The 19,273-nt window shown below is 42.3% G+C and overlaps 1 protein-coding gene across 2 annotated transcripts in view; it reads right to left on the bottom strand.

The window, feature by feature from the left end:
* RGS6 (regulator of G protein signaling 6) overlaps positions 1-19,273 on the bottom strand; it is a 538,337-nt gene that overhangs the window by 235,796 nt on the left and 283,268 nt on the right. The gene's annotated exons all lie outside the window — the stretch shown is intronic.

Below are 19,273 nucleotides of genomic sequence, written 5' to 3'. Positions count from 1 at the left end.
ATTATTTTCAAGCCTGTCATTTGAGTATGGCCGGGTTCACATGATCGTTTTTTCTTCATCTTGAAAAATACATTCTGATTATACTAATCAGAGAGGAAACAGAGTGGGATCCCTTCTACTCAGATGTGAAGAAAAAAAAAAGTTTCTTCACTTTCTCCATCCTTTCAGTCTGTGAAAATTGGAAAGCACTTGGATGACATCTGAGTGCGGTCCGTTTCTTTTTCACGGACCTATAGACCTGAATGTCCAATTCTCTGAGGCAAATGGGGCATGTTGTGATTTTTTTTCATTTGGTCACTTGCTCCAAGTTCCTCAATGAATAAAATTGGTCGAGTACGATCCGATTCACTTGGACTAAAAACATGGCCATCAGCCTGAACTCGAAGGTTAAACCGTGTGGGACAAAACTAAGCAACAGTATATATTTAGACTGAAAACACAAAAACTATGAAATGCTCATTTGACTGATGGCTATTAATCATTTTCATAACTCTTCATGCATCATTGAAATTAATTTCACTAACTCAGTTTGCGGAGCCTATCTACTCACTCTGTGCAAGATCCACAGAGACGTGGATGATAAGTAATTAGTTTCACATTTCGGATGGCATGTTACTAATCTGATTACTGAAAGCACCTCAATCTTACAAAATTAAGATCCAAATGGGGAAATTTTGGGGGAAAAACAGAGTGTTGCATTTATCAAACTATTTACATGCTAATAAAGCTAACTTGCCTAACTGAAAATTGTACTGTATTTTCAACCTTTGTAATTAAAAAGGAAAGAACTTCCACATTTGCACATCTATTTACTACTCTAGAGCAATAATGGAAATTGTGTAATTTTGCACATTGGCCTGACTAAATTCATTACTACCCCCATGATGTTCTATGTGTCTCTACTGTTACAAACTTATTTTTTGTATGACAAACTGTACTTTTTATACTGTATATACCATTTTGCGGCACATGCAACTTCTTTATCATTGTTTCTAAACACTCTTTAAGAGGCTAAAGAAAAAAAAACAAACCAAACATTCTGAAATTAGGTGAAATTGCAATTTTATCTCTATTTAGTGCGTCAATACAATCATGACAATATCAAATCTATACAAGTTTTTAATGTTTTGCTTCTTTTGCATTGTACTACACATTTCCTCTGCAGTAGTCAAATCACTTCTAGAATACTTGTCAAAATTCAAAAAGCAAAACTCTGAACACTTTCGTCCTCAGGACTAAAACAGGCTTTACACGCTGCGACATCGCTAGCGATGTCTTGAGTGATAGCTCCCGCCCACGTCGGTGGCGCGTCATGGGGTGATCGCTGCCATAGCGAACAATCTCGCTATGGCAGTGTTACACGCAATTACCTCTTCACCAACGTCGCTGTGGCCGCCGAACAATCTCTCCTTTAAGGGGGAGGTTTGTTCGGCGTCACAGCAGTGTCACTAAGCAGCCGCCCAATAAAAGCGGAGGGGCGGAGATGAGCGGCCGGAACATCCCGCCCACCTCCTTCCTTCTTCATTGCCGGCGGCTGCAGGTACGATGTTGTTCCTCGTTCCTGCGGTGTCACATATGCCTGCGTCCTGCTACAGCAACGAAATTTGGGATTAGAACGATGTGTTAACGAACGACAATTAGGTGAGTAATTTTGATCGTTAACGGTCGTTCGTGCGTTTCACACGCAACGACGTCGCTAACGAGGCCAGATGTGAGTCACGAATTCTGTGGCCCCAACGAAATCTCGTTAGCGATGTCGTTGCGTGTAAAGCCCCCTTTAGGAAGACCAACAACACAGTAGTTTCGCAAAGTCCTGTCGATTACATGGCCCGCTCTGTTGGATTGCCAAAAATTTGGAAGTTATGGTAAATATGCCTCTAGCATAAGCTGTAGTTACACAGATAGTTGCAAGTATGGAGCATAAGTCAACGCACAGAGGAGAATGCAAACGGTTCCCTGTGCTGTCATGTTTGTATGGAAAGTTGATTGATTGCCTTACATTGACTGCAGGAAACCAGTGACGTCACTATACACAGGGTTGTCATCCAGTACATTTTTGTATTGGAACAGTCTGCTAAATATTTTATTATTCAGAAACCTTCGAGACACAGCAGTGATATGAGACATTGTGATTACAGGTGAGAAATCACTTGGGAAAAGATGGTGTTCAGTGGAGGTTTCCCATAAGATTAGCAAATTGAGCTGCTGAGGAACTCCGCCTGGTTCTGCATTTTCCTCCTCTGGTGTCACTCCTGTAATGCGTAAATCTGCACAAAAGCCCTACTTACTGTCTCCAAGGAAGGCTGGGATTTCTCTCTATTCAAGCCTCTCATCTGCACTGCAAATTAGTTGATAATGGAATCCTTTTGCACGTAGGCCAAGTGTAAACAAAGCCGACTGTTAAAACTGTATCAGGAGAATGTCCCTGGTTATGGATTATGTGCGGATGTCTTACAGGTTGGTGATTCGGAACTTGGAAGAGGAGAAGCACAGAGATAGAGGAGGGACTGACTCACATAACCTGACACTGAGTCACTGATTGCGCAGACCGGCGGAAAGCCTTTCCACTTTACAGACATTGCCAGGCGCAGATGTTTCCATAGTAACGGTAGAGACTTTCTTTTTTTTTTTTTTCTTTCTTATAAATGCACACTGAACAAAAACAGACAGGCCTTGCTATGTATGTATCAGTGGTATGCAGTGGGGGAATAAAAATTGGGCGAATGAGAAAATGGATGAAGGTAGTATATCAATTTCACGAGTTAATCCTCCAGGAAATTGAGATGCTTATCCTTTATGTGACCTGTTTTCTGCATATAATTCACTATGTACATACACATCTATCTATTCCTATTTATTTATGTGCAGCTAGCTCTATCTCTGCACAGATACAAAACTATTATCGTACATGAGCCAAGAGGGCAGGTGGAGGACACGAAATCAAGATAAGCTTATGCTCGTTCACTGCCATCCTTGGTGCTGAAACAAAACAACACCCCCTGGATGGATGCCACCAATACATGCCAACCACGTAATCAAATATAGCAAAGAAGAAATTATATAATTTCTTCTGACCCTGGAGCCCTGTGGGCAATATTCTGTAGTAACTATTTATACTCCATGATGCCTTGCCCAATGCAGGATTACAGCACAGGAAAAGGCCCATGAGAGGATGCATACTAACCCTATGCAGCAGCCTCAATGTCCCAGGCAGTGTGCACACTTGCAACAGGATTGTGTCACGATTCCTCTGTGCAGAGCATCTTACAGACTTGGAGATGCTCTGCGGCACGTACAGACCTGGCAGCGACACTAGTCCTCTGCGCAGAGCATCTTGCCTTAAGAGATGCTCTGCGGCACTTTCCTTTGATGCTGAACTGGCAGCTTGGTTCTGGGAGGTGCTGGTTACTCAGCTGTTCCACCTTCCTGGTAATTGCTCAGGCTTCTTTACGGAGTATGCTCCCCCAGAACCTTGACAGTTTTATTTTCTGGTTCTGCTGTGTGGCTGTTAGCTTGTCTTCTGATCTTGGTTTTCTGATCTAGGTTTTCTGACCCCGGACTGTTATTTGACTTCTCTCTGCTTGACCCCTGTTCCTGTCATAATCTCCTATCTTTGACCCTGGACCGTTACTTGACCACGTCTCTGCTTTGTCCCTATAACTTTTACGTGCTCTCCTGGTATTGTGACCTTCGGATTGTGACCTGACTACGCCCCCCTGTTTTACCCATTGTGATCATATTTGTCCTCCTGTTACCAGACCCCGGATTCTCTGACTATCCTTCCGTCTCTACTGTCTGTAAGGTAGTGGCTAGCATCACAGATTGAAAAAGCAGTCTGCCACCATCTTACAAAGTAAGATCTCCAACACAGAACCAAACTCACTGCTATGTTCTGAACTGTCCATAACTACTACATCCATTTTTTTGTTGCCATGGGTTAATGCTGACCGTGTAACAGTAGAAGGTATTATTGTTATGCAATTGTAATAGCTATATATGAGATATTAGATGCCATGCTATACAATATTGCTTTCTGCAAACAGCTTCTTCAGAGAGGAAGAGAACTGCAACTCTAGCGCCACCTATTGGAAGTAGCAATCTCTTAACCTTTCAAAAGGCCTTGCCACATGACTTGGGATAAGAAGCCAAACTAGAAAATTAATTTGCAGACACATATTCCAGGGTATTTGCCACTCATTAATGCACATTTCTCATTCTAAGTCACGTGGGAAGGACCTTTAATAGCTCAATAGTTACTTTTGGATTTCTATGTCAAATTAGTGGCACTAGTGTTCTTGTTTTCTTCCTCACTGAAGAGGATATTTGCATGTTTAAAAGCAGAGAAGCATTGCAAGACTTAAAAATCTCCTTAGGCTGATATTCTGTATCTGCACCGTACAAAGTTGTTTTTACACGGATTAGAGGCAGGACTAAAACAAGTGATGCTGATTGGTAAGCCATTAGCAATCGGTAGTCGTTTAACACTAGAAGTCCCAGAGAGGGGTCATTTAACATTTCTACCTTTGGAGCCCAGAGACGGGTCGAATGACCTGAAGGATTTAGCTAACATCCTAATATCACCGTCTTTTGTTCTGTAATTAAGGCCATTACTGTCGCACCACATGAGGTTGTTCTTTTCCATGGAGTTTAGCCATTTAGTTTCTAGTTAGTTCTATTCAGTTTGGACTAAGGGTCATTTGACCCTCTTTCAAGACTTCAGGGGGGAGCTTGAAAGTTCTGGGACTTCTAGTGTTAATAGCTTCTTTATATGTGCAGAATGCAGTAACCATTGCAAACTGAACGATCTGTAATTAGATAGTTCACTGCACATAGACTGGCATTGTTCTCGGCCGGGCGTTTAAGGTTTACAGAGGACGATGCACCAGAGAAAATTATGATTTTTGTTCTGTGAAAAAGATTATTTCAACCCACAAATAGGTGTTTTGCTTATGTGTTGGGTGATCAGCAGCCCGTTTACACTGATAGGATACATCTTCAGTGTAAGGGCAGCTTTATTTGCAGCGAGATGATGGGATTGATACTTTTGTTTGTGTGAGAAACTCCCTTATGCAAAGCGCCATCCCCTCAGAATATACAATCTTCTCGTTATATTTAGCACCGTCCTTCAGAATATAGGATCTTCTCTTCTTATGTTTAGCACAATCCCTTAATATATAGGTTCTTCTCTTGTAATGTTTACCACCGTCCCTTAGTATATAGGGTCCTCTCTTGTTATGTTTAGTGCCATTCCTTAGTATATATAGTCTTCTCGTGTTATGTTTAGCACCGTCCCTTAATCTATAGAGTCTTTTCTTATTATGTTTACCTCCATTCCTTAGTATATAGGATCTTCTCTTGTTATGTTCAGTGCTGTATGTAAGGAAAAAATTCCCTTACTCCATAGCATCCCTTCTTGGAATGTATAGCGCCGTTCTTTATTACAAAGCATCCTCTATCATTTTGTTTAGCGGCATACATAAAGGTAAAAAAGTTGACACAGCGAGCTATGTAATTTCTGTACCCTTACATCTACAAATGTGCACCAGAGGACCTGTGTGTTCATGTGACTTGTCACATATCCTCCCAGAAATATGATACATGTTTGTATTGCAAATATAAAAATGGCTATTTTGAGTTCATACATTATGTTAAACTATAACATATTGTTGATTCAGGCAAACAATGTTTTCATTGTACCAAAAACCTTGTGCATTCTTGAGGGTTTTGTGCATTTCTTGATATATACAGACAATGTGTCCATTGTAACAGAAACTTTGTGATTTATTTAGCTCAAGTATTTGATGTTTATTCTTAAGAGATTTGAATTGTGTGGGTTTATTACCCCATTGTCTGAGGTTTTGAGTTGTATCTCTGAATTATCTAAATCCAAAGGCTGGCCACTGGAAGACAAAAGGTCAATAAAACGTACAGCACATTAAAGCTGAGTTCACACATAGCGACAGCGACAACGACGTCGCTGTTACGTCACCATTTTCTGTGACGTAACAGCGACCTTGTAAGTCGCTGTTATGATCGCTGCTTAGCTGTCAAACACAGCAGAAGCAGCAGCGATCATAACGACATGCGTCGCTGTGCTACATGTGCAGAGAGCAGGGAGCCGCGCTTAGCGCTGGCTCCCTGCACTTCTAGCTACAGTACACATCGGGTTAATTACCCGATGTGTAATGCAGCTAAATGTGCACAGAGCAGGGAGCCACGCACACTGCTTAGCGCTGGCTCCCTGCACTCCTAGCTACAGTACACATCGGGTTAACTACCCAATGTGTACTGCAGCTACATGTGCAGAGAGCAGGAGCCGGCACTGGCAGCGAGAGCGGCAGACGCTGATAACGAAGGTAAATATCGGGTAACCAGGGAAAGGTCTTCCCTTGGTTACCCAATGTTTACCGTGGTTACAGCTTACCGCAGCTGCCAGATGCCGGCTCCTGCTCCCTGCTCACTTCATTTCGTCGCTCTCTCGCTGTCACACACAGCGATGTGTGTGTCACAGCGGGAGAGCGACGACCAAAAAATGAAGCTGGACATTCAGCAACGACCGGCGACCTCACAGCAGGGGCCAGCTCGTTGCTGGATGTCACACACAGCGACAGCGACGGGACGTCGCTGCAACGTCACAGAAAATGGTGACGTAGCAGCGACATCGTTGTTGTTGTGTGTGACACCACCCTAACTTTAAGGCTTGTGCAATATTTGTGCAAGCCAATATATAAGATCAGAGAAATATGGCAGTGACAGAAGCTCATTGTGTACCTGTACCTTGGGATGCCCGGTCAGTGTTGGGATTTCTCTGTTGTTGTCATGTTTCTCTGACTGATGTTCCAGGCAGATGATGTTCAAAAGCTCCTTAGTGATGTACTTAACCATGGCATGTTGAATATAAAAAAGTGTATGCAATATCATACTTTTCCTTTCATTTTGTATTTTATATAAACCTTTACAATAAAATTACTTAATTGTCTTCTTTAAAGTTGTATCTGTACCTTAGTGTTAAAACAATATCACATTATACGTTTGGTGCTGGGAGGCCCATTCAACAACTTACCAGCGATCCCAACAACGATACAACCTGATAGGGATCGCTGTGAAGTTGCTAGGAGGTTGCTGGTGAGATGTCTCACTAAGCGATGCTCCAGCGATCCCACCAGCAACCTGACCTGGCAGGGATCGCTGGAGCGTCGCTACACGTGGAAGTATGCTGCGCTTGGTAACTAAGGTAAATATCGGGTAACCAACCCGATATTTACCTTGGTTACCAGCGCACACCGCGCTTGGTAACACAGCGCTGGATCCCTGCACACCTAGCCACAGTACACATCGGGTTAATTACCCGATGTGTACTCTGCTACGTGTGCAGGCAGCAGGGAGCCGGCTTCTGGTAACCACGGTAAACATCGGGTAACCAAGAAGCCCTTCCCTTGGTTACCCGATATTTACCTTCGTTACCAGCGACCACCGCTCTCACACTGCCAGTGCCGGCTCCCTGTTCCCTGCACTCCTAGCCACAGTACACATCGGGTTAATTACCCGATGTGTACTCCTCCAGCTACGTGTGCAGAGAGCAGGGAGCCGGCACTGACAGCTGAGAGTGGCGGACGCTGGTAACGAAGGTAAATATCGGGTAACCAAGGAAAGGGCTTCTTGGTTACCCAATGTTTATATTGGTTACCAGCGTCAGCAGAAGCCGGCTCCCTGCTGCCTGGACATTTAGTTGTTGCTCTGTCGCTGTCACACACAGCGATGTGTGCTTCACAGCGGGAGAGCAACAACTAAAAAATGGTCCAGGACATTCAGCAACAACCAGCGACCTCACAGCAGGGGCCAGGTTGTTGCTGGATGTCACACACAGCAACATCGCTAGCAAGTTGTGCCTCAGCAGCGATGTTGCTAGCGATGTTGCTTAGTGTGACGGTACCTTAAGGGGCCAACTACTTTAAAAAGTTTGATTGACTTTTGCCTTAGTATAGAAATATAACACAAGTAGGAAAGATGATAGAAAACACACATATTTAAACAAGTAAGTGACTAAGAAGGTGGTTAAGTGGAAAACTGGATTGCCAAGTAGAAGAGGATTGCTTACGGTAAACCTAAACTAAAGAATACAAAAGGCAAAATGCCTTGTACGGAGAAGAAGGATACCACAAATGGAGGCATAGAATCTTGGAAATCTGAGGGTACATCAGCCAGAACTCAAGTTGTAAGGAGAAAAAAAAACAACTCAATTATGAAACCCGCTGTGAAAAATACACTTCCAGTGTCTAGTACCTGCTGCTATGTATTTGATGGCACACAATAGTTTACATCTTACAAATACTTGAAACTGGTCTGTCTTTTTGTCATCTTCAAAAGGCTTGTTGGATATCGCTGCTATGTGGTGCCTTAAATTGCTACTTCAGTTTAATTTCAAAGCCTCTATACAAAATGTGGGCCAGCTGGGAGTTGTTCAGGATAATGGATGCCAAATCAGAAAAGGCATTTATAGTTGTTTTTCGAGATAAGTGATGTACAATCTTAGCACACAATTTCAATAATAGGATGTTTCTGTTTTGTGCGGAGCTTTCCATTTATATTCAAATTCCACTGTGCATTCCGCGCCCTTCTCCCCAATGCTCTTTACAATGTAACCTCCGACATACCTAGGCTGCATTCGATTATTGCTATTGCCTTAATTCTACAAACTCAATCACAAAAATACATCTTATACTACTTATCTTATGCCCAACTGGGCAGAGTCCCATGCAAAAGACTCTACAACAAGATTACGCTTGGTTTTCATGAGGTTCAAAATATAAAGATTGCCAGCGCAGAATATACATTGGCACAGATTTATTAAAGCTTTAATGTGAAAAAACTTGTGTAAAAGACTTTGAGTTGTGCAAAAATTTTTGTGGCTTTTTAAAGTTGCACAAAATGTATGAAGTTTTGGCATTTTCACAACAGTTTCGCCCAACTCTGCCAAAAGGAGTGGAGTTTTCATAAGAAGGGGCGCGATGGGGCGTGATGCTTCAGGCCGACTATTTCATGACAAACTTAATTGACTGGAGTAAGATTTGTGATGTGGTGTATGGAGACGCACGCCACTTGTCAGACGCTCCTGATTCATTCAGAGTATAGATGAGCGAACCGCTGCGACATCGCTAAAGATATATCGTCGGGGTCACGGTGTTTGTGATGCACATCCGGCGTCGTTAGCGACATCGCAGTGTGTGACATCTAGGAGCGACGATCAACGATCGCAAAAACGTCAAAAATCGTTGATCGTTGACACGTCGCTCCTTTTCATAATATCGTTGGTGGTGCATGCCGCTGGTTGTTCGTCGTTCCTGCAGCATCACACATCGCTATGTGTGAAACCGCAGGAATGACGAACATCTCCTTACCTGCGTCCACCGGCAATGGTGAAGGAAGGCGGTGGGCGGCATGTTCCGAATGCTCATCTCCTCCCCTCCTCTTCTATTGGGCAGCCGTTTTGTGAAGCCGCTGTGACGCCGAACGCACCTCCCCCTTGAAGGAGGGATTGTTCAGCAGCAACAGCTACATCGCTAAGCAGGTATGTGCGTGTGACGCTGCCGTAGCGATATTATTCGCTACGGCAGCGATCACCACATATCGCACCAACGACGGGAGCAGGTGCTATCGCTAGCGATGTCGCAGCGTGTAAAGCAACCTTAAGGGACCCAAACTTAAGTGTTATGAATTGGCAATAATAAGGGCTAGGGGGCTGCAAAATTAAGCAAAATGGGGATTAAAGCAGGACAATTCTACTTACTGAAGTTTCGCACGGCTGTCACACTACTTCCAGGTCCAATCATTAAACCTTATGAATATTCACTATTTCCCCCGCCCACCCTCTGTGATAGGGTCTGTGATTAGTTGTTGTCATACTGCTGGCGTCTGTGATTGGTTGCCCTTACACTAGCTGTCTATGTCCTAAAGTGGAGTGTAAAAATAAATAAATAACTGGAAAAAATGGCGAAGGGTCCAGCATGGGGTCCCTCATATTTTGATACCAGAGCAGATAAAGCAGACATCTGGAGGTTGTAGCCCCCAGCTGTGTGCATTATCTTGGCTGTGGATCAAAATACAAGGGACCCGATGCAGATTTTAATTATTTAAATAAATAATAATTAAAAAAAACAAAAACAGTGTGCGGTTCCCCCCCAAAAAAATTGATACGCAGCCAAGATAAAAGTGTACATCGGGGGCCTTGTATTCTCAGGCTAGGGAGGCGCATGGTTATTGGGCCCTCCCCATCCTAAAAATAGTAGCCTCCTGGCGCTTACTCGGCTCATGCCAATTGCCCTGGTGCAGTGGCAAATGGAGTAATAAAAGGAATTAATGACAGCTGTGATTTGTCAAAAAATATCACAGCTGCCATCAAGAATGAGGTTAGTAATGGGGAAGGGTCTATGAGACCCCATTACTAATCATGTAAGTAAAAAGAAATAAACAGAAATCACAGAGGAAAAATCTTTTATTAAAAAAAAAAACCTCCACCCACTTTCTCCAGTTTATTAACCCCCAAAACACTCCTACAGGTCCAACGTAATTCACAGCCACGACATTCCACTGAGATCCTGGCTCAGCTAAATCTGAGGTCGCAGTGCATGGTCACATTAGAAAATGTGGTCAATCACTGCAGCCTGCGGGACACACTGACAGAGCCACATTTCTGAGCGGTTAAGTCTGTGAGTTCACCTGAAGTCACAGCTGGCTGTTTCCACGGTCCCCAGCTGTGACCTCAGGTGAACTCACTTCAGTTTAACTCACTGAACTCACCTGAGGTGAACTCAATGTTAGATTACCGCCTTAGTCTTTGTGTGCACGTTAAGTATTTGGTTGCTGAAATTTCTGCACCAAATCTGCATCTCCTGGTAGAAAAACCCCTCAAAACCGTATCGCTTTTTGATGCATTATTCTACCAGGAGATGCAGATTTGGGCAACAAATTTCTGCACCAAATCTGCATCTACAGGCAGGAAAATGCATCAAAACCGCATCACATTTTTGGGGACTTTTTATGTCAGTAGATGCAGATTTTCTGCAACCCAATACTCAACGTGCACACATAGCCTAAGCCGGTAAATTGGAATTGAGCTCACCTTAGCTGTGTTCACTGTGACCTCAGGCAAACTCACTAACGTCATCGCTTTTATAGATGCGGCTCCATCACTGTGTTCCACAGCCGCAGTGATCGGTCATGTTTTCTAATGTGACTGCGCACTGTGACCTCAGGATGTAGCAGAGCCAGGGTCATCATGGGATGTCGTGGTGTGGATTATATCGGACCTGTTAAGGTATTTTGAAGGTTAATGAATTGGAGAAGATTATGTTGTTTTGTTGTTTTTTTTTAAATAAAAGGATTTTTCTCTGTTTATGTTTATTTTTACTTACACAATTAGTAGTGGGGAGGTCTCATAGACCCATTACTAACCTCGGGCTTGATGACAGCTGTGATTTTTTTTTTTTACAAATCACAGCTGTCCTTAAACCCTTAAATTACCCCAATTGTCGGGATGAGTCAGGGAAGCGCCAGGATTGGTGCATCTAATTTTTAGGCTGGGGAGGGCCCAATAACCATGGGCCTCCACAGCCTGAGAATACCAGCTCCCTGCTGTCTGCTTTATCTTGGCTAGGTATCAATATTGGGAGGGATCACACACAGTTTTTTAAATTATATATTTAAATACTTTTAAAAAAGCTGCAAGGGGTCCCTTGTATTTTAATACACAGCCAAAATAATGCACACAGCTGGGGGCTTCAGCCTCCAGCTAGTCTGCATTATCAGTGCTAGGCATCAACATATGGCTGACCCTAAGCCATTTTCCCAATAACAAATCACAGATGCTGTCACAGAGGGTGGGCAGGGGAAAGAGTGAATATTCATGACCCAGAGGCAGTGTGACAGCCACCTGGAAACTCTCTAAGTATAACTGTCCTGCTTTAACCACCATATTGCCTTGTTTTTCCCTTTTTTTTTCTTTATCAGGGCAGTCAAACCTGAACAGTAACATGGACTTTCCTGAGAAGTCTATGTTCGATATCCATACACGAACCCCGAACTTTACATTTCGGGTTCGCCCATCACTGATTAGAGGGCTTGTATGCTTCTTCAATAAGAACGGTGTAAACATAGAGGCCTATATGTTGGTGTACAATGATTCATTTTCAAGTGCAAACAATAGTACATAATTACCCAATATATAGGGATGAAAGTCAATCACAACAAACCACTCTAAGGAGCAGCGGAGAGGCTAAGCGGGATGGGCAGAGGCTTCAATAGGCAAGTGATGCTTTTTTCTCATTTAAACACCTAAGCACCAATGACAATTTTTGATGAAACCCAACAACCCCCTTTAACTTTTTCTACAGGATTGTATGAATACAACAATGCAAAATAATTATCTCATCTTTTACTACTTTTGCATAATAAAAATGTTTTATGAAAAATATATTTTTTTTATGTCACACCATTCCGAGACCAATAACTTTTTATTTTTCTGTAGATGTAGCTTAATACGGGATTGTATTTTTCTGTGGGATGGATTGTTGTTTTTTGTTCGAACTATGTTTGGAGTACCTTTAATTTATTGTTTTCATTTTTTCAAAATTCTTTGTTAGTGAAATGCAAAAAAACCCTCTACACCATTTCTTTTTATTTTCTATATGTTTTAGTGTCCCCCCCCTGTTTTCCTGTTATTCTATAATGATACCAAAAATGTATTCTTTTATAGTGACAATTTAAAAATAGTAAAATTATTTTTAATTGAAACAAAAAGGTGAAAAAGGTGTTTATTTCTTTCAGTAAGGAGAGAATTGAGTGAACTAAATTAGCTTTCATTTCATATTTACTGTTTTTATTCCCCTATGGTCCTTGAAGTAGCGATGTCTTGTTCAATCCAGAATACTTTAGAAAACATTGCATAATTATTAGGCCAAGCAAAAAAATTCTTAAAAGGAAATCTGTCACCATGTTTTTGCCGTGTAACCTGAGTTAAGCATGATGTAGCGGCTGAGACCCTGATTGGAATGATATATCACTTACTGGTGTGCTTGCTGCAGTTTTGATAGAACTAACTGCAGAGAAAACAGTCATTTTAACAGAGCTCAGAATGCTGAGCTGTGTATAACCCCGCCCACACTACTGATTGGCAGCTATCTGTGTAAACTTTACACTGACTGAAAGTTGCTAATCAGAGGTGGGGACGAGATTATACAGAGCAGTTGACTAGGAGGCACAAGACACCTAATCCTGTAGTGATATTCTCCTTTGTTACACCACCATCAATGCCCCAGAATTGCGCCGTAAACACCAATAAGCTGAGACGGATTGACTCTCCTTCTGTTAAGGCCCCGTCACACTAAGCAACATCGCTAGCAACATCGCTGGTAACGAACAACTTTTGTGACGTTGCTAGCGATGTTGCTGTGTGTGACATCCAGCAACAACCTGGCCCCTGTTGTGAGGTCGTTGGTTGTTGCTGAATGTCCTGGGCCATTTTTTAGTTGTTGCTGTCCCGCTGTGAAGCACAGATCGCTGTGTGTGACAGCGAGACAGCAACAACTAATGTGCAGTGAGCAGGGAGCCGGCTTCTGCTGAGGCTGGTAACCAATGTAAACATCGGGTAACCAAGAAGCCCTGTCCTTGGTTACCCGATATTTACCTTTGATACCAGCCTCCTCCGCTCTCACTGTCAGTGCCGGCTCCTGCTCTGTGCACATGTAGCTGCAGCACACATCAGGTAATTAACCCGATGTGTGCTGTAACTAGGAGAGCAAGGAGCCAGCACTAAGCATTGTGCGCTGCTCCCTGCTCTGTGCACATTTAGCTGCAGCACACATCAGGTAATTAACCCGATGTGTGCTGTAACTAGGAGAGCAAGGAGCCAGCGCTAAGCATTGTGCGCTGCTCCCTGCTCTGTGCACATTTAGCTGCAGCACACATTGGGTTAATTAACCTGATGTGTGCTGTAACTAGGAGACTGGGGGCTGGTCACTGGTTGCTGGTGAGCTCACCAGCAACTCGTGTAGCCACGCTCCAGCGATCCCTGCCAGGTCAGGTTGCTGGTGGGATCGCTGGAGCGTCGCAGTGTGACAGCTCACCAGCAACCTCCTAGCAACTTACCAGCGATCCCTATCGTTGTTGGGATCGCTGGTAAGTTGCTTAGTGTGACTGGACCTTTACACTCTTTAGACAAAACCTTTTTATCAGTGTTTATATACTGGCAGATCCCAATATCATTTGATCACAGGCTAGTTGCCTTTTAGTAAATACATATTGCTAATGATTACGATTACAAAAAAAGGAATGCATCTAACATAATAATTTCCATATTTCAGCCCTCACCCACCTTGCAGTTTGATTTGACTGTTCTATCTTTACTTATGCACATGTGTCTTTTGATCTCTGCTTAGAGGACTCATTTTTCAGTAAAAGAGACATGAAATGCGGCACGCAGCCATCAGATATTATGATCAGCAATTACATGACAACAGAAAGAAAATCATTTCAAAATTGTTATTTTGACATATAGATGTGAACACTTTATAAGGCCATTATGCTTCATCTGCATGGGAATATTTCTCAGTAACGATACAAGGTTTTGATAAACGTGAGGACAAGAAGCTTTATAAAAATAAGAATGCACAGCCCTTACACAACGTGATTTATTGGGTAAGGGAAAGATGGAAGTGGGAGATGTAAATAAAACACAATTTGGTGAAGGTTTTCAGGTTTATGGGCCCATGATTCTTTATTATTCATTACTTTTGAACAAAGGAAGAAAATACAAATAGCTTTTAAATTAGCCCACCTTCCAAAATCAGGAGCAGAAAAGAACTAAAGCTGTGCCTGGCTTTCCATCCATTTACACATACGTGTGTGTCAATTTTGGTAGAAAACAACAGGATTTATCGAAAGGGCTGTGGTAATGAAACGGACCCTCCAAACTAAGAGACTATAATACAATTACAAAAACGCAAAAAATAATCTGACTCTTTAGTGGAAATGCAACATGATTATCTATGTCTGGCAGCTACGTACTTCATTTTGTATGAGGAAAATAAAAGTTTTGAAGTAGATAGGAATCTACATTGCAAGTTAACCCAGCGGCAGCAGAGTTTGGACCAGATGGAGACGAGTCGGTGACATTTGTGATGAAGATGAGCAGATGATCATCTGCTAATCACTCTGAAGCTCAATGATAACATCACAGTACATTATAGTAATGCTACACTGCAACATAACTAAAGTGATTGCTGTCGAGGTGCGACCTGGAAGCTGCCACCATCGTGGCATACAAACAGGCCTCCCAGGGCAGACCACAAAAATAGGGCACTATTTTTCCCTGTCCGCCAAAAGAAATATGTAAGGCGCCGTGATTTTTTTTTAAGTGGAAGAGACTTCTACATAGGGCGGCACGGTGGCTCAGTGGTTAGCACTGCAGTCTTGCAGCGCTGGGGTCATGGGTTCGAATCCCACCAAGGACAACATCTGCAAGGAGTTTGTATGTTCTCCCCGTGTTTGCGTGGGTTTCCTCCCACACTAGAAAGACATACAGATAGGGAATTTAGATTGTGAGCCCCAATGGGGACCGTGTTCCTGATGTATGTAAAGCGCTGCGGAATATGTTAGCGCTATATAAAAATAAAGATTTTTTTTTAATTTCTACATACTGTAATTACCATTTTACAGTGAAAGCCGATAATGTCTTCATATCGGAATTATAGGTTGTAGACATGGATCACTTATCATAATAATTTATGATTTTGCAATGTGTCCATAAAAAATATTGTTTGATTTTTTGATAAGATGTCCAAAAAAAAAAAAATCAGATTGTTAACCATGCTACACAGCTCTTATGCTGGCGTCACATGGGACGATCTATCGTGCGATCGCACGAGCGATCGTACCCGCCCCCGTCGTTTGTGCGTCACCGGCAATTAGTTGCCTGTGGCGCACAAAGTCGTTAACCCCCCGTCACACGTACTTACCTCCCGAGCGATGTCGCTGTGGGTGGCGAACATCCTCTTTCTGAAGGGGGAGGGACGTTCGGCGTCACAGGGCAGCCGGCCAATAGCAGAGGAGGGGCGGAGATGAGCGGGACGTAACATCCCGCCCACCTTCTTCCTTCCGCATTGCCGTCGGCCGCAGGAAAGCTGTGTTCGTCGTTCCCGGGGTGTCAAACGGAGCGATGTGTGCTGCCTCGGGAACGATGAACAACCGGAGCACAGAAGAAGGACCGATATTTTGAAAATGAACGACGTGTCAATGAGCAACGATAAGGTGAGTATTTTTGCTCGTTCACCGTCGTTCAGAGGTGTCACACGCTACGATATGTCTAACGATGTGCGTCACTAACGGCGTGACCCCGAGGACATATCGCCTGATATATCGTACCGTGTGATGCCGGCATTAATCTCAACCTGGGTAATTTTTTATTATCCCCCATCACATTGCTAACTTTGCATTTGCTTGATAAGTTGGATCCCAGGCTTAAAGATATGATATTATGGCTGCCATAATGGTCAGTTCCCATGGTTCACTGGTTGGATCATCTCTGGTCTGAGCGCTCATCTATAGTTTCCACAAAACACTACAGATTTCAAGTGTTGAGATTTTTTCTGCCATATCCCCATCTCCTATTGTTTTGTACGTCACACTATTTTTCTTTTTTTCCCCTTATTTCTAGATATACTTTATTAAAAGGTACATCTTGTGTGTGCTAAAATAATCCATATATGTTTTTCTAAAGTATTTAACCATTTGACTGGTGGAAAGCAGTGTCTGTGTTGGTGTGGCAGTGTGCATCTGTAATGTGGACTGTGTTAAGGCCACTTTACACACAGAGATAAATCTGCGGCAGATCTGTGGTTGCAGTGAAATTGTGGACAATCAGTGCCAGGTTTGTGGCTGTGTACAAATGGAACAATAGGTCCATGATTTCACTGCAACCACAGATCTGCCAAAGACTTATCTCTGTGTGTAAAGTGGCCTTTAGGCTATGTGCACACGTTAAGTATTTGGTGCAAACGTTTTCTGCATCAAATCTGCACCTTCTGGCAGAAAAATGCACCAAAAAAACACATGCGCTTTTGGTGCATTTTTTGTGCCATGTGTTTTTCCTAATAAAGTCAATGGGCGGAAAGGCTGAAAAACGCACCAAGAATCGACATTGTCCAGGTTATTTCTGCACCAAATTTGCAAAGAAAAAATAAGCAACGTGCGCACAGCACTTCAGGATTCTTATTAACTCACTGGCATAAGTATAGCATGCAGATTTGTGAAAAAAGAATGCACGAAAAAACGCATAAAAAAACGCAGTGTGCACACAGCTTTAAGGGGTGATTAATCAGCAACCTGAGCAGAAGGTAAGTGCAGGATTGAGTAACTGACGATCGCCAATGGGATCTTGAACCTAATTCATTTGTAGAATAGCCTTCGAGGGGTGTTAAAAAAAAAAATAGAATATATCCCAAAGGAAATTTATTTTATCACCAGGTTTTGGCTCCCCCACCTGAGAGCAGCATGATCTAAAGAAAGACCCTGATTCCAATGATGTGTCACTTACTGAGCTGTTTGCTGTCATTTTGAAATCTTTGTTTTCTCTGCTGCAGATATAGTAGTTCTCTGAATGCGGAGCTCTGTATAACAGAAAATTGCCAATCAGTGGTGTGGGTGGGGCTATACAGAGCTTATGAATTTGCTTAACTACCTGGCAGCCAATTTACTAGTCCTCTAGTTATAATTTTCTGGTTATAAAACAATGATTTTATCAAAACTTCACTAAGCAGTTTTAACCAGGGAATCTTCTCCTACATAATGCTGCTCTCAGATTACATGGCAAAAATCTGGTGACAGATGCCCTTTAATGTCATTCATATACAACAACTATCTAAACTATTATTTAAAGGGGTTGTGACAAATGTATGTGTTAACCATTGGGATCTTTATGCCAGCTTATGAATCGTGAGGGTCCTAGCTGTGGATGGATAATAATAATACAAATTCTTTTTTAATCATCTTTATTCCCCGACACACCAATGAAAGAAGAATACTAAATGTACACTTTTCTTTAGCAAGGTAGATGCAAGTTGAAACTGCTATTTAGCTAAGGGATGAGAGTTTAGGCTTTAATTGATATATGTCCATCATCCCAGAGAGGTAGAGGAAAATGACAATTTATGGTTATGTAAAAGAATTAAAGATGCTTATGCCAATATACTTTAAATAATGAAAGCTACAGATGAACAGCTCTGACTATGGTACTGTACAGATATAAATGCACTATACTGGGCTTCTTATTGCAGCAATTCACTTTTGAAATTGCAATCTCAGCCAAAAATTCTCAATTTCTTTAATGAGCTTTGTGAAAGAGGTTAATGACTAGAGGGCCATTAGAATAACGTCATCAACATGCTGGGCCAGAGAATCATTTATTTTATGCTTCTCCAAAGAAATATTTTATGTAATGCATTGATGCAAACTTTTTAAAAGATTAAGTGCAAGATTTATGCCAACATTTTAAAGCTCTATCATCACACTGCAGATGAGCCCTAGAAAAAGACTTCTACAGCGGAGTTCCAAAGATGAGGATTTAATATTTTTGAAACAAAAAATAATAATTATGCGTTTTTATTGCTTTTCCCAGCAGAAACTGAAGAAAAACGCATGTAGTCTGCACATCTCTTGGGTATGAACATGCTCCCATTATGCACGGACACCAAATTATGCGCCACCTTTTTTCTTTTTTTTTTCCTGTAGTTTTTTTGTACTCTGTACAAACAGGGGAGCAATATCTACTTCTGAGCTAGGCATTTCATCTGTGTAGCTTCCCATGGTCAAGTGGCAGCAGTTGGGCCCAGTCCTTCTCTGCCCTTATTCACATTGATGTCACTGACACAATGACCATTCTGACTGGGTACACCTTGTCGTGGTGGGATGGCTTTTACACTTTTTGATCAAACATTGTTAACCATGTACCCTATATTATTTTCAAGTACCGCTACTATTTACTTATTGTAGGGTATATGCTAATTTTGTGGGTTTTTTTCTTGGGTTTTGTTTGTTCTCTAGTTTAAATACTATCAGTGTTTTATCAACAAGAGAGATTATCACAAGACTACCTGTCTCATGCAGGCAAGTCAGGCTAATCTGTGTAACCCCACCCCCACCATTGATTGGCAGCTTCCTCACAGTATACACAAGAAGCTGCCAGTCAGTGGTGTGGGCAGGGTTATACACAGCCCAGAAGTCT

This window comes from Anomaloglossus baeobatrachus, chromosome 12 (genome assembly GCF_048569485.1).
Source record: "Anomaloglossus baeobatrachus isolate aAnoBae1 chromosome 12, aAnoBae1.hap1, whole genome shotgun sequence".
NCBI classification, from domain to species: Eukaryota; Metazoa; Chordata; class Amphibia; order Anura; family Aromobatidae; genus Anomaloglossus; species Anomaloglossus baeobatrachus.
This window is presented reverse-complemented; position numbering and strand designations above follow the sequence as displayed.